This window comes from Triticum aestivum, chromosome 1A, assembly GCF_018294505.1.
Source record: "Triticum aestivum cultivar Chinese Spring chromosome 1A, IWGSC CS RefSeq v2.1, whole genome shotgun sequence".
NCBI lineage: Eukaryota > Viridiplantae > Streptophyta > Magnoliopsida > Poales > Poaceae > Triticum > Triticum aestivum.
Genome location: NC_057794.1, coordinates 532,153,416 through 532,165,585, shown reverse-complemented (window position 1 = coordinate 532,165,585; position 12,170 = coordinate 532,153,416).

Below are 12,170 nucleotides of genomic sequence, written 5' to 3'. Positions count from 1 at the left end.
TTGATAGGCTTGGCCTCAATCCACTTGGTGAACTTGTCGACTGCTACAAGCACATGAGTGAATCCACTCCTACCAGTCCTCAGAGGTCCAACCATGTCGAATCCCCAAACGGCAAAGGGCCAGACAAGTGGAATGGTCTTCAGGGCCGACACAGGCTTGTGAGACATGTTGGAGTAAAACTGGCAACCTTCACATCTGTCGACTATTTCTTGTGCCATCTCATTTGCCCACGGCCAGTAAAATCCCGCTCGGTATGCTTTGGCCACAATGGTCCGAGAGGACGCATGATGACCACAGATCCCCGAGTGGATGTCATTCAGGATAACTCGACTTTCTTCAGGCGTTATGCATTTCTGGCAAACTCCAGTCACACTTTCTCTGAACAACTGTCCTCTTATCACAGTAAAGGCTTTAGATCGACGGATGATCTGTCGAGCCTCTTCTTCATCTTCCGGAAGTTCCCTTCTAAGAATGTATGTGATATATGGTATTGTCCAATCGGGGGTGATGACCAAAACTTCCATGATGAAGGCGACCACGGCTGGAATATCGATTTCAGTCGGATCGATGGCACTCTTCGGCTGTGGGGGCTCTTCAGTGAAGGGATCTTCTTGAACTGAAGGTGTTTGAATATGCTCCAGGAAAACATTGCCGAGAATAGTTTCTCTGTTTGAGCCTATCTTTGACAGATCATTGGCCGCTTGATTTTTCAGTCGAGGGATGTGAGATGGAGCTCTAATCCCTCAAATCTCTTTTCTAGCTTTCTCACCGCATTGCAATAACTAGTCATAGATGGGCTTCTGACATCCCACTCCTTCATTACTTGATTGACCACCAAATCTGAGTCGCCATAGACCATGAGGCGACGGACGCCGAGTGAAATGGCCATGCGCAACCCGTACATAAGTGCCTCATATTCAGCTTCATTATTGGAGGAGTCAAAGTGAATCTGGAGAACATAGCTGAGTTTGTCACTGCGGGGGATACCAACACCACCCCAGCACCGGAACCATTCAGCATCTTGGACCCATCGAAGAACATGGTCCAATGCTCCGAGTGGATTTGGGCTGGAAGTTGTTGTTTGATCCGTTCGATGTGGAAATCGGCTATTGCTTGGGACTTGATGCCCTTCTTTGCCTCAAATTTGATGTCCAGGGGAAGGAGTTCAATCGCCCACTTTGCCACTCGACCAGTTGTGTCTCTGTTGTTTAGAATCTTTGATAATGGAGCGTCGCTGACGACTGTAATGGAATGATCAGAGAAGTAGTGTGCAACTTTCTTCGTGGTCATGTAAATCCCATAAACAAGCTTCTGATAATGTGGATATCTTTGTTTCGACGGAGTCAGAACTTCAGAAACATAATATACCGGGCGCTGAACTTTATAGGCTTTTCCTTCTTCTTCCCGCTTGACCGTCAGTACTGTACTGACAACTTGTCCAGTGGCTGCAATATAAAGCAGTAAAGGCTCTTTGCTGATTGGTGCAGCAAGCACCGGCTGGGTGGAAAGCAGGGCTTTGAGCTCTGCAAATGTTGCGTCAGCTTCGGGAGTCCACTGGAACTTATCAGACTTCTTCATCAGTCGGTAAAGAGGCAATGCCTTTTCACCGAGGCGAGAAATGAATCGACTCAAGGCGGCCAAACAACCAGTAAGCTTCTGGACATCGTGCACATGCATAGTGCGTTTCATCCGAAGTATAGCACCAACTTTCTCTGGGTTAGCGTCGATCCCTCGTTCGGAAACGAGAAAACCGAGTAACTTTCCGCCAGGAACTCTGAATGTGCATTTTGATGGATTAAGCTTGATATCATATCTTCTGAGATTGACAAAGGTTTCAGCAAGGTTAGCCAATAGGTCGGAACCTTTACGTGACTTGACCACAATGTCATCCATGTATGCTTCCACATTTCGACTGATTTGAGTGAGCAGACACTTCTGGATCATCCTCATGAATGTGGCTCTGGTGTTCTTCAAGCCGAATGACATAGTGACATAACAAAAGCATCCGAATGGAGTGATGAAAGCCGTTTTTATCTCATCGGGACCATACAGTCGGATCTGATGGTACCCAGAACAGGCGTCCAAAAAAGACAAACGCTCACACCCCGCAGTTGAGTCGACGATTTGGTCGATGCGGGGGAGAGGGAAATGATCTTTCGGGCAAGCCCAATTGATATGCTTGAAGTCAATGCACATGCGAAGTGAGTCGTCCTTCTTGGGGACCATGAAAACATTGGCGAGCCACTCGGAGTGGTAGATTTCACGGATGAACTTAGTTGCTAGGAGCCGAGCCACTTCCTCGCCGATTGCTTTTCTCTTCTGGATGGCGGACCGTCAAGATGTTCCTTGACTGGTTTTACCTTTGGGTCGACTCGCAAACGATGCTCAGCCAGTCCCCTGGGTACACCCAGCATGTCAAAAGGTTTCCATGCAAAGATGTCCCAGTTCTCACGAAGGAACTGGATGAGCGCTTCTTCCTATTTGTTGTCGAGTGTTGATGAGATATGGGTCGGAGCAGCATTGGGGTCGGTCGGGTGAATATGAATCGGCTTCGTTTCCCCTGATGACTGAAATGCAGAGTCTGTGGCAGGCTTCTTGGCTCGCAGCAAATCACTCGGATTTGCATTCTTCTGATACTCTTGCAGTTCTACTACTGCCATCTGTGGATCGACAATTTTTGAGCCCTTTTGGAAGCACTCTTCTGCCTTCTGCCAATTGCCAGTAACAGTGATTACTCCTTTAGGACCGGGTGAGGGAGTCCTGGATTAGGGGGTCTTCGGATAGCCAGACTATACCTTCAGCCGGACTCCTGAACTATGAAGATACAAGATTGAAGACTCCGTCCCGTGTCCGGAAGGGACTTTCCTTAGCGTGGAAGGCAAGCTTGGCGATACGGATATGAAGATCTCCTACCATTGTAACCGACTTTGTGTAACCCTAACCCTCTCTGGTGTCTATATAAACCGGAGGGTTTTAGTCCGTAGGACAACATACACATCAACAATCATACCATAGGCTAGCTTCTAGGGTTTAGCCTCCTCGATCTCGTGGTAGATCTACTCTTGTACTACCCATGTCATCAATATTAATCAAGCAGGACGTAGGGTTTTACCTCCATCGAGAGGGCCTGAACCTGGGTAAAACTTCGTGTCCCTTGTCTCCTGTTACCATCCGGCCTAGACGCACAGTTCGGGACCCCCTACCCGAGATCCGCCGGTTTTGACACCGACATTGGTGCTTTCATTGAGAGTTCCTCTGTGTAGTCGCCGTCAGGCTCGATGGCAACTACGATCATCAATAGCGATGCAGTCCAGGGTGAGATCTTCCTCCCCGGACAGATCTTTGTCTTCGGCGGCTTCGCACTGCGGGCCAATTTGCTTGGCCATCTGGAGCAAATCGAAAGCTACGCCCTGGCCGTCAGGTCAGATTTGGAAGTTTAAACTACACGACTGACATCCGTGGGGACTTGATCTTCGACGGATTAGAGCCACTGCCGAGCACGCCGCACTGTCACGACGAGCATGATCTAGCTCTGCCACCGAACAGTGCCCTGGAGGCCGCACCCGCATCAGCTCCAACCCTTAATTCAGAGCCAACTGCGCCGATCGAGGATGGGCGGCTGGACGCCACCCCGGGGGCTGCGACCCCAACGTCGATTGAGCCGAACACCAGCCCCGTACTCTGCGAGACTCGTGACTCCAAGGAGCCGGACTCCTCTCCGGACTCCGAACCCTCCACGCCCCTACCAATCGAATCCGATTGGGCGCCGATTATGGAGTTCACTACCGCGGACATCTTTCAGCACTCACCTTTCGGCGATATCCTGAAGTCACTGAAGTCTCTCTCTTTATCAGGAGAGCCCTGGCCGGACTATGGTCAGCGAGATTGGGATGCGGACGATGAAGAAATTCAAAGCCCACCCACCACCCACTTTGTAGCCACTATCGATGATTTAACCGACATGCTCGACTTCGACTCCGGAGACATCGACGGTATGGACGCCGATGAAGGAGACAATGAAGAACCAGCGCCTATTGGGCCCTGGAACGCCACCTCGTCATATGACGTATACATGGTGGACGCACCAAAAGATGACGACAAGGAGCGGAAGGACGCATCAAAGGCTTGTTCCCTCGAAAAGCAGTCAAAGCGGCGACGCAAGCGCCACCCCAAATCCCGCCTCGACAGAAATAGCGATCACACAGACCCAGCGCTGGAGCAGGGCGAACCTCTGCCGGACAACGGCAATCCGGATAATCAAACCGAACAAACAAATCCTATCAAGGATAATGGTCTGGATGACGTAACGCCGGACAGACACCCGGAGCAACAGACTGCGCGTAAAAGGCTTGTTGCCACCGCGAGGAGCCTGAAAAAGCAGAAGCAAAGGTTCAAGGCCGCGCAAGACACACTCCAATTCAGATGGAGTAAAATACTCAACACTGCAGCAAGGTACGGCAACAATCGCCCCTCCAAGAGCTACCCAAAGCGGAAGCTGCTACCCGAATTCGATGAGGAGGCCTCGGAACCCCCACAACCAAATATCGAAGCAGCCACCTGGTCGGATAGACGACCCCTCTACCAATACAGAGCGGCATACAACGCCGCTCACCATACAACACGCAACCAATGCGAGGGCTCGCACCCAAAGGACGGTGTAACAAGATCCATCTACGGACCACGCAAGCGCGCCCCAGCATACAATACAATACAATAAACATCCGAACAACGCAGTACACCCAGCTACAGGGGTGCCACACCCCCCCTATGTTTCACCGATGAGGTGCTGGACCACGAATTTCCAGAAGGATTCAAGCCCGTAAACATAGAGGCATACGACGGAACAACAGACCCTGGGGTCTGGATTGAGGACTACATCCTTCATATCCATATGGATCGAGGAGATGATCTCCACGCCATCAAGTACCTACCCCTCAAGCTCAAAGGGCCAGCTCGTCACTGGCTCAAAGGCCTCCTTGAAAGCTCCATCGGAAGTTGGGAAGAGCTCGAAGACGCCTTTCGGGCAAATTTTCAAGGGACTTATGTCCGACCTCCGGATGCGGACGATTTGAGTCATATAACTCAACAGCCCGGAGAGTCAGCCCGTAAGCTCTGGAACAGGTTTCTTACTAAAAAGAACTAGATTGTCGAATGTCCGGACGCTGAAGCCTTAGCAGCTTTCAAGCATAGCGTCCGTGACGAATGGCTCGCCAGACACCTCGGCCAAAATAAGCCGAGAACGATGGCCACATTAACAAACCTCATGACCCGCTTTTGCGCGGGGGAGGACAGCTGGCTAGCCAGATGCAGCACCAGCGACCCCAGTACATCTGAAGTTAGAGATGGAAACAGGAAATCACGGCGCAACAGCAATAACAAACACCGGAATAAAGAAGACAACACGAAGGGCACGCCAGTAAATGCCGGATTCAAAAGCTCTCGGCCAGGTCAAAAGCCGCCTAAAGGCACCAGGGATGAACTGTCCAGCCTCAACAAAATTCTGGACCAAGTATGTCAGATCCATAGTACCCCTGGTAAACCTGCTAATCATACCCATAGAGAATGTTGGGTCTTCAAGCAGTCCGGCAAGCTCAACGCCGTACATAAGGGGGAGGATACACCAAGTGAAGACGAGGATGAGCCTCCCAAGCAAGACACGGCGGAACAAAAGAAATTTCCACCAGAAGTCAAAACAGTAAACGTGTTACACATAATCAAGGAAAAAACAATACGGCACTCCCAGGAAAGTATACCCAAGTGCCTATCACTACGAAGTCCTGCCACTGGTCATCTCAACCGATCACTTTCGACCATCGCGATTACTCAGCAAGTATTCGACACGCAGGATGGGCTGCCCTGGTATTAGACCCAGTAATTGGCGGATATCACTTCACAAGGGTCTTGATGGACGGCGGCAGTAGCCTAAACCTAATATATCAGGATACAATCCGCAGGATGGGGTTAGACCCAACACAAATTCGCCATAGCAATACTACCTTTAAAGGAGTAACGCCAGGCCCAGGGGCTCGTTGTACGGGCTCCCTCTTACTACAAGTTATATTTGGCTCCCCCGATAACTTCCTCGCGAGCATTTAACTTTCCACATCGCTCCGTTTCAAAGTGGCTATCAAGCACTTCTCGGACGCGAAGCTTTCGCTCGCTTTAATGCAATACCGCACTACGCCTCCCTCACACTCAAGATGCCCGGTCCATGTGGCATCATTACAGTGCACGGAAATATCAAGCGATCTCTGCGCGCCGAAGAGAGTGAGACTGCCTTGGCCGCCACACACTAAAGGCGCCCGGACAAATGAAAGCATCCAATAGGTCGTCAAGACCTCAGATACAACTAATCAAGTCCGGCGCCGCTGTTTATACGGAAATAAGTGGCCACACCCCTATTTGTCAATACAAGGGGCTCAACACGCGCAGACAAGCGGCAATTTCTTATCATCTTGAATTACACATGGTTTCTTTAAAAACTATCTTTTTGCACGACAACTTTTTCACTTAACTTACTCTCTTTTACAGACGATCATCGTGCTACACCCGTCCAGGATACGGCATAATGGAGACACAGGCGCAGACGTGCAGCAGGGACCCGCTCCAAGGATTCTTTTTAGATTAAGACCCTGCGTAAACCTTTTTTACTGTCTCTTGTTGATACATATCCACCATTGAGAAGGATGCTGACGTCTTGGCATGTGGCCACGCCAGAACAATGCACGTACCTGGACACAAGGGGCTTCTTACAAAGGCCATTATTTAGGCCCGGTTTATACCACAAAGACCAAATACCTTAGGGAGTGTTCGGCATCGCGAGTTTGGCCCTATATGCATCAGCTCCAAATCATTGTCTTTGGTCAAATGTTGGGTTTGCCCGGCTCCTGTGTTTTGGTGCCTTACGTTCCGCTTTACCGGCTAAGGTAGCACCAGGAGAACTACTGTGATTGTGCCCTGGTTCATCCGGACGAGCACCTCAGTAGAGAAAGCCGAAAACTGACTGTCATGATATAGCGTGAGACTGGTCAACCACTCGATGACCTGTGGGAATGTTAGAATTCCTCCGCCTTAACGAAGGGCCGTTTTCCGGCCAGGCATGTACGCACCCCGGAACCGGGAGAGTGCGGAGCCACCAGGGGCTATCTAGTAGCCCCACTATCAAACTCCTATGGCTAAGTGAAAGTGCTAAAGCATTATAGTCTGGTTGCCTCGCTCGCTCCGCTATCACCTCCTTAATAGGACCAAGATGTTGGGTTAAGTGTGAACGCATGTTTTTGCGAGAACCTGCGCATTATATGCGTGGGGGTTGAAGCCGACGACTGCAATCTTTCAGGTTATACACATGTATACATAAACGGCCGCCCAGGAGACATCATATTACTTTCAGGCAAAAGTATAGAAATAGCCTTATAATTTTTTTAAAGCATTTCGCTTACAATGAGATTACATATCACTCAAACATAATATTTTTTGAGCACTTGGTCTCTATCAAACGGGCGCCCTCAAGAACTTCTTCAAAATAGTGCTCAGCAGCCTTTCGACCTATAGCCGAATCCCGCGCTGCAACATTGGTAGCATCCATCTACGCCCAGTATGCCTTAACATGGGCAAAGGCCATCCGTGCACCCCCTATGCACGCCGACCTCTTCATCGCATTAATGCGCGGCACCACGTCAAAGAACTGCTGCACCAAGCTGAAATAGTTGTTCGGTTTTGACCTTTCCGGCCATAACTGATCCACAACAGACCTCATGGAGAGTCCGGACAACCTATTTAGTTCGGCCCATTCGGCTAATTGGTCAGTCAATGAAAGTGGACGCTCGGGAGAATGGAATTGTCTCCAAAACAACTGGTCTACTCCACAGTCCGTCGGACCCTGGAAGTACTTGGCCGCATCGGCAGCGCTCGCCGCCAAATCCATATACACATCCTCCGAACTCCACAGCCGATCCAGAGGGGCATACCGTGGATCTCCAAATTTCCTCTGCAACATAAAGGATTTCCCAGCTACAATATCCCCGGCTTCCCGCAGCTCCCTTCTTTGCCCTCATAGCAGAGCGGAGATCCTTTTTTGTCGCAGCTGCCTTTTCAAGGTCCGATGCCTTCGCCTGGTTTTCTTTTTCAAGAACCCGGCAACAGTCGGCGGCGGCTTTTAATTCTATAGCCATCTTGTCCATCTTGTCTCGGCTCTCGCCATGCGCGGCCTTCTCGGCTTGCAACTCTTCGGACGCCTTCAAGGCAGCCGCATTACCCAACCTCGCTTGTTCCTTGGCTCAGGAAAGTTCTGCCCGCAAGGCTTCAACAGTAGCAGCTCCATCTGCAGTCACAACATATTAAAGATGCTGGCATCATACTGCTCTTCCTATTGTGGCGTTTACCAGATAATGACACTTACCCTGTGCCTCGTCAAGCCTTTTATTAACAAGCTCGATGTCGGCGTCTGCCGCATCCAACTGCCGTTCTAAATGGGCAAACTCGCTAGTCCGGCTAGCCACCGGAGCTTCCATCACCCGCATATAGAGGCAGTATGGTTATTGCCTGGGAATATGATCCTCTGTTTGTCGTCATTTCCGACGACAACCAGAGTCTCAGGGGCTACTATCTACACAGGGCACACCTAGCATGTGCAGGACTACCATACATTCTTTTACGTACCTCAAAGCCTGTCAGTAGACTCATAAAATCTTCATGCAATCCGCTTTCGGCGGACGATATTCTCTCCATCACCGTATTCATCAGCACACGGTGTTCATCTGAGATGGCCGCTCGCCCCACCAACTCCCTCAGAACATCCGATCGCACACTAGACGGTGCCGGACTCTTTTGTCTGCTCTCTTCGGGAGCCAGACACTTGGAGCTTCGGGGGTCAATGGGATTATCTTCTGGCCTCACCGGACTCGGAGAGGCCCTCCGCGATGACACTTCAGGGTCGCCCGCTTCCGGAGCGGAGCAGTCCGGAGGAGGCATTTCGCTCTCCATCATCTCTGAAAGAAGCTCCCCCGAAGACGAGCTCATTTGAGAGGGGCTAAGGCCCAAACTGCAAAAATATATGCGGTGGTTATCTTCTCAGAGGAAAAAGATGGCATATCTGTACTGTTAAAGTATTTCAGGTCACTTACGACTCGCGGGAGAATTGATCCCCCCGCGGACTTTGTGCGGCAACGACGCCCCCCAAGGTAGGACCCTCTGTGGGAGACTTCTTCTCCCGTTTGGAAGCTTCGGCTTCCGAATCCCCGGGCGTAGTCCTTTTCCTCTTTTGGTCATCTTCCTTCATGGAGACGCTCGCTCCTTCGGTTAGAGTGGGCAGCGTTGGGGGCCCGCGTCCGCCCGCATTATCCTCCACAGTATCTTCCTTCAAGGGCTCCGGGAGGTGCGGTCTGGAGCATCTTTTCCAATACCGGATTTTCCAAACCCTCAGGGAGGGGGCCGAACACCGAATCAACTTCGCCTTTGTTAGCCAGTCCTGGTCAAAAAGCGAACTCTCAGAAATAACTTCGTAACAAAGTAGAGAAAGTATGTTCGGCCGAAAGATGCCTTACCTATTCGGCGGTGCGGTTACTACTCAGGCCCACGTCCTCGGTGATTTCCGGACACTCCGTCTGAGGTCCAAAGAACGACTTGTACATCTCCTCGTGCGTTAGGCCGAGAAAATTTTGAATAGCACGCGGTCCCTCAGGATTAAACTCCCACAGGCGAAGAGGCCGGTGTTTGCAAGGCTGGACTTGACGAACCAGCATAACCTGTATCACCACGACCAAACTGAAATCTCCATTGAAGAGATCTCGAATGCGGCCTTGCAGTATAGGCATGTCCTTGACTGGACCCCAGCTCAGACCTCTGCTGATCCACGACATCAGCTGTGGTGGGGGGCCCGAGCGGAACACAGGGGGGCCGCCCACTTGGCACTTCTAGGAGCCGTGATGTAGAACCACTCCTGTTGCCACAATTCAGACACCTCTGGGATGGAACCTTTGGGCCATGGAGCTCCCGTCATCTTGCGTATTGAGGCACCTCCACATGCTGCATATTGCCCCTTGACCAGCTTCGGCTTCACTTCAAAGGTCTTGAGCCATAGGCCAAAGTGGGGGGTAACCCGGAGGAAGGCCTCGCACACGACAATAAATGTCGTGATATGAAGGAAGAAGTCCGGAGCTAGATCATGAAAATCTAGCCCGTAGTAAAACATCAGACCCCTGACGAAAGGATCCAGGGCAAGGCCTAGACCTCGGAGGAAGTGGGAAACAAACACGATGTTCTCGTTGGGTTCATGGGTGGGGACGGCCTGCCCTCGGGGAGGCAGCCAATGCAAAATCTTGGCGGTCAGATATCTGGCCTCCCTCAACTTCTTGATATCTTCTTCCGTGACGGAGCAAGGCATCCATTGGCCTTGAAGGCTAGATCCGGACATGATTGAAGGTTCGGGGCGCCTGACCTGAACTTTGGGCGTTTGAGCTTGAGGTGGGGGAAGGATTCGATTGAGCACGGGAGGGAAAAATAAAAGCCTTGTCCCCTCTATAAAGAGGGTGAATATCAAGCGTCCTCTCCGTGTCCGTTTGGACTTGCCTATAATCTAGGAGTCCTGGAAGCGGTTGGGTTACCCACGCCCGTATTGATGAGAATCCCGGGATAAGGGGACACAATCTCTGCTTTAACAAGATGTGCCAAGGAAACCGTCTCGCATGACGCGCTGAGGTGGGATAATGAAAGGACTCGGATAAAGGCTTGGCCGTGGTGTGACACGCTACGAAATACGTCAGCAGATTAGATTGGTGTAAATATTATTCTCTCTATGGCAATATGTGGAAACTTATTTTACAGAGCCGGACACTATCTTCGTGTTCGAAATCTTCTATGAAGTATTTGGAGGAGGAACCCGCCTTGCAATGCCAAAGACAATCTGCGTGCCGGACTCGTCGTCATTGAAGCCTAGTTCAGGGGCTACTGAGGGAGTCCTGGATTAGGGGGTGTTCGGACAGCTAGACTATACCTTCAGCCAGACTCCTGGACTATGAAGATACAAGATTGAAGACTCCGTCCCATGTCCGGAACAGACTTTCCTTGGCGTGGAAGGCAAGCTTGGCGATACGGATATGAATATCTCCTACCATTGTAACCGACTTTGTGTAACCCTAACCCTCTCCGGCGTCTATATAAACCGGAGGGTTTTAGTCCGTAGGACAACATACACATCAACAATCATACCATAGGCTAGCTTCTAGGGTTTAGCCTCCTCGATCTCGTGGTAGATCTACTCTTGTACTACCCATATCATCAATATTAATCAAGCAGGACGTAGGGTTTTACCTCCATCGAGAGGGCCCTAACCTGGGTAAAACTTCGTGTCCCTTGTCTCCTGTTACCATCCGGCCTAGACACACAGTTCGGTACCCCCTACCTGAGATCCGCCGGTTTTGACACCGACACCGGGCATCTTCAATTTGAGATACACGTAGCATGGTCGATCCATAAAACGTGCATAATCGGGCCTACCCAGAATAGCATGGTAAGCACTCTTGAAATCCACTACCTCAAATGTCAACTTTTCCTTGCGATAGTTCTTGGAATCACTGAAAACCACGTCAAGGGAGATCTGGCCGAGTGACGGGGCTTTCTTGCCAGGAATAACGCCATGGAAACTCATGTTGCTTTCACTAATCTTGGACATCAGAATGCCCATTCCCTTCAAGGTTTCAACATAAAGGATATTCAGGCCACTGCCACCGTCCATCAGCACTTTAGTCAGTCGAGTGCCTTCAACTACCGGGTCGACCACCAGTGCTTGCCTCCCAGGGGTGGCTATATGAGCTGGATGGTCTGACTGGTCGAATGTGATGGCAGTCTGAGACCACTTCAGATAACTGGGTGTTGCAGGAGCAACCATGTTTACTTCCATGTTAATAACTTTCAACCAACTTTTGCTTTCAACATCAGCAAAAAATCATCAGTGTGGAATTGACATTGGGAAAAACATCATCATCTTCCTCCCCATCCTCACCTCCGTTCGACTCCTTTTCCTTCTCCTTGGGTTGTTTCTCTCGGAACTGCTGGATAAGGAAACGACAATGTCGAGTGGTGTGTTTAGGGTAAATGATGTTCCCCTCTTCATCTTTTTGGTATGAATATGGCATGGTAAGTCCAACACATCATTCCCATCTTTATCCTTAACT